Here is a 4,792-nt window from a genome sequence, read left to right as displayed (position 1 = left end):
CCACAGGGACATGTCGCTCGCTTTGGGGCTCGTGCGCGCGCGCTCTCTCTCTCTTGTGGTTTCTGGTAACTCACACTGGAAGTCACATGGGCGGAAACTTAAACAAGGTAGAAGTTAATTTGAGAGAAAATACATATCTGGGAAAAGACCCACAGAATTATATGAAAGGAAGACCAGAAAAAAAAAAATACACAAAACCCCAGATACCTTCTGACTGTTTGAAAGGCAGAACAGCTCTCCTCAGTTGATGGAGATAAAAGAGAAAAACAGCCCAGGCAGGGAAAAACCCCAGCCAGAATTAGCAAGTCCGTCTCCTGTCAACAGGGCAGAAAGGAGAGGGAAAGAGTTTCCATTGTCACCCGACTTGATTTTTCAACCAAAATAAAGCAACGAGACTGGGATTTCTCTCTGGTTTTTACCCGAAAGTGGCGACCCATCCGTCCTGTGACAGGCCTCCCTCACCCCCCATGCAGCCTGGTCCTTCCCTGACTGCCCAACAGAAGAGGCCCGGCGAGCTCTGGAAGCCACCGGCGCGGGCTCTAGCGTTGATGTCCCAAATGTCTAGGCGTCACCTTAGCAGCCGGTTGACTGAAGGGAAGAGATGCCTCTCGTGTTCAGAGTCTGAAAGACTCAAGCTCGGGACGGGCTTTGACTCTTAAGGATCCAAGGAGGTCACCGGGTCAAAGCCCAGAATGGAGGAACAGTAAGAACTTGCAAAATGAGCACCGCACTTGGAGTCGCGTTCTGGCGCGTTCTGGCGTTAGCAGGATACCTGTGGCCCCGGGGGGTAGCTCCCCTGAACTCTGTGCCCCTCATCGTCTCCATCTGAAAACGGAGAGCGGTAAAACCCGCCCTGCCCACCTCTCTGGGGGGCTGTTTCCAGAAGCAAATGATAGCAGGGATTAGAATGCCCCTGGCCCACTGTAAAAATATACGCTGTGAAGACAGGTGTTACTTGTAGTGTTCTTAGCCTTGCTGGGAGCACGTTTGCAGAGTTCTCGGTGAGCAATCTGACATTCACCTGGGCATTGTGGCTTTTTTAAAAGCCCTTGCTTTCTTCCCGGCACGGCTGGAGGCCAAATGCTTGCCTTGCCTCCTCAGGATTAACAGGAAGAATGCCCCCCCCCCCCCCACCGAAGGATTTTGCATCCACCGGCTGGATTTCTGTCCTAAAACAATATTGTCCTCAGGCTAAACTGAGCAAAACAAAATTCCCTCCCTCCTGGAAGTTACATCTGAGTGGAGGAGGCAGACGGTAAACGAAGAAGAAGCTAATATACAACACATCAGAAGGTGACAGGTGCTGTGGAGAAAAATAAAGCAGGTGGGGGGTAGGGAATTCTGGGGGTCAGTGGGTTGCTGTTTCTACAGGGTGGTAAGAAAGGTCTTACTGAAGGGGGGTGGGGCATCTGACCAGTGACTTGAAGGAAGGGAAGGAAGGGAGGGAACATTCCAGCAAGGACCCGAGGTGTGAGTGTTTGGTGTGTTAGAGGAGTAGCAAAGAAGCAGTGAGTGGCAGAAGATGATGTGAGCGGGTCTCGGGGCGAGGTCACGTAGGGCCTTGGAGGCCACTATGAAGATTGGGGCTTTTATCCGGAAACAAATGGGGCGTCTCAGGAACAGCACCTTCCCACCTCCACTCTGTGATTCTCTCCCGTAGCCACTATTTGTGTCCTCGGCAGCACTTACAAAACATTGTCATTGTTTTACTAGTTTACTTAGGTTTTTTGTTTCCCTGTTTCCCTCATTAGAGTGTTAGCTCCATTTATGAAGTTAATTCAACAAATGTTTATTGAGCACCTACCATGTACCAGGCAATGTTCTAAGTACCGGAGACACAGTTAATACTTTGACTTTTTCTCTGAACCAGATGGCGGGTCGGTTTGCTTTTGCTACCCAGCAAGCCACAGAAAAATCCAATGGCTTAAAACAACAACCATCTATTTAGCTCATGAGTCTCTGGGTCCTCTGGAAGGCTCTTCTGGTAGAGGCTGGGCGAGGCTGATCTTAGCTGGGCTCTGTCGGTGTCCTCAGATAGCTGGTGGGCTGGCTGCTAATCCGATGGCCTTGCCTGGGTTGGCTCTGCTCCACATGATCTCTCATGGCCCCAGCAGGCTTGTTCATCGAGCTGTTGCAGGATTCCAAGAGTAAGCGCAGAGGCGTTCAAACCTCCTGAGTCCTGGGCACAGCCTTCCTTCCGCCACATTCTACTGGACAAAGAAAGTCACAAGGCCGGCCCAACTCGGCGGGTTGAGAAACAGCCTTCACCTCTCATCGAGAGGGATTTAAAGAATTGTGGCCATTTCTGCAATCTCCCACAGGTGAGGAACCGTTGGAGGTTTCAAAGCAGAGGCGTGATGAGCCCTAACGTGGGTGGAGATCTTTGTTCCTCCTCTAACACACCGAATGAGATCTTTCTGGATGCAGTTGAGAGTTTACCGTCGGGGAGCAAAGCGGAAGGAGGGAGACCAGTCAGGATCCCGGTATTGGATTATCATTACTATTATTATTATTCATTATTGTTATTATTGCAACAATCCAAGTAAAAGGTGTCAGTGGCATACATAGACCAGTGAAGCGGTGATGAGGGTGATAGGAAGGGAGCCATGTAAAAACCAGTGACTGTGTCTCTCTTGTTTATAATCACACGCCCAGTGATAATAGGTGCCTGATCAATAGTCGTCAAGTAATGTATGAACAAATCCCCTTAGAACTTTGCTCGTACTTGGGGCACTTATCACGACCTGCATTGTCCTAGATCTTTTCTCACCCTTGTGTACAGAAAGCTCTCTAAGGATAAAAATCGTCATATTCATGTTTCATTCTGTTTAACGTTTGTAAATACCTAGTATGTAGCAGGATCATAAATAGGAATAACACAGAGGCCCCGCCCTCGTAGAAAGAAGGGGGAGTAGTGAACCACACAATGTTCAGATGAAGTTCTTTGCTCTTCGAACATTCTATCGTTCAATAGTAAATACCTGTTGAATGAATGACTGCTTGACTCTGTGGTTCCAAATCAATACACTGAGTTAATGTTTATTTAAAAAACATTTTTTTAATGTTTATTCATGTTTAAGAGACAGAGGGAACAGAGTGTGAGCAGGGGAGGGGCAGAGAGAGAGGGGGACAGAATCCCAAGCAGGCTCTGGGCTCCGAGCTGTCAGCACAGAGCCCGACATGGGGCTCGAACTCCCTGACCTCGAGATCATGACCTGAGCAGAAGTCGGACGCTCAACGAACTGAGCCACCCAGGCGCTCCAATATCCTGAGTTAATATTTAACGGAGACTATATACAAGGAAAAAATAGAAAATTAGTTCTTATGTAGAAAGGCAGTCTCTTCAATAGTATTGATTTATAAATTATTTTTACATATTTAAGATCAAAGAATAGACACTTGTGTATCCACCATTAAGCTTAAGAAATAAGTTCTGAATAGAGCCGAAGTCCCCTGTATATCCCTTCCTAACCTCATTCCCTCTCCACCCAGCTAACCATTTTTCAGAATATGGTCTTAATATTCCCAGACATTTCTCTATACTTGAAACATATCTATACATACACCTGAAGCAATACAGTGTCGCATGCATGATTTTAAGCTTTTTATATTGTTAATATTTTTACATTTAATTTTTATGTTTTATTACACAGTATCTGAAAGATCATGGCAAGGCTTGGGATACAGGCACCCCCCTGAGATTATTCTGGACAACTCTACAAAGCCACCAAGTAACAGCTGTACCACAGCCAGTGTCCTCTCAGTTAATATCAGCCCAAAGCCTCCGGACGATGCTAAGGTAGGATTTGCGAGACAGTTAAATCCCTTATGTTGACAGCTAACACATATCAGGACAGTTGGTGGCTCACGCGTGGTACAATTTAGAAAACAGTGCCACCTCTTGGTAGGCAATCTCAGGCCAAAGGACATGGACTGGTGAGCCCCTATTTGACTTGCAATGCTGGGGCTCTTTAACAGTGAACAGTTCGGACAACTGTGCTCTGCCACCCTTGCTATATTCACTTACTATGTGCCCAGACACACAAATGGACTCATTTAATTCTCAATATTTCCTCCCATTTTATGGATATGAAATCCTGAGGCACAGAGAAGTTAAGTAACTTTTTTAAGGTCACACATGGCAGCTGACTTCCCTAGCACGATCAATCTGAGAGAAACAGAGAGAGAGAGAGAGAGAGAGAGAGAGAGAGAGAGAGAGAAGGGGAGAGAGAGGAGGAGGAGGGCGTGGCAGTGCCTTTTATGACCCTGTCTCCCAAAGCTTCTGCTTTGTTATATTTGGTGGAGGTGAGACCCTAAGTCCAGCCCACACACGAGGAGGCAAAAGAGCCTCCATCTGTTGAAAGGAGGAATATTCCAGAACTTGCAGACCTTTCTGAAAACCACCACACTTCCCGAACTGATACTTGAGGGGACATTTAGCTGGATGCAAGCAGCCCGCTGTGAGACCAGGCGGGAGTCACGGGGGTGTTTGGCTCCTAGCCCTGCCTCCAATTCACTTTATGACTTTAGGAAGGCCCCTCCCCCTCCCCCTCTCCCCTTCCAACCAAAGTTGGTGGAAGGGAATGGAAGAGAGGAGGAAATGCTGGAATCTACTTTGTGAATCTAAGTTTGGCAAAGGAAAAAAACCCCACCTCATTAGCTCATGACTGTCTTTTCTCGAGGTTGAGAGCAGCAGACTGGGGCCAGGCTGGCCTACAAGCTTCTCCACTTAGCAGCTGGTGACCTTGAGGTCAAGTTACTTAACTTGTCTGGGCCTCGATTTCCATATCTA

The sequence above is a fragment of the Prionailurus bengalensis genome, chromosome B3, assembly GCF_016509475.1.
Source record: "Prionailurus bengalensis isolate Pbe53 chromosome B3, Fcat_Pben_1.1_paternal_pri, whole genome shotgun sequence".
NCBI lineage: Eukaryota > Metazoa > Chordata > Mammalia > Carnivora > Felidae > Prionailurus > Prionailurus bengalensis.
This window is presented reverse-complemented; position numbering follows the sequence as displayed.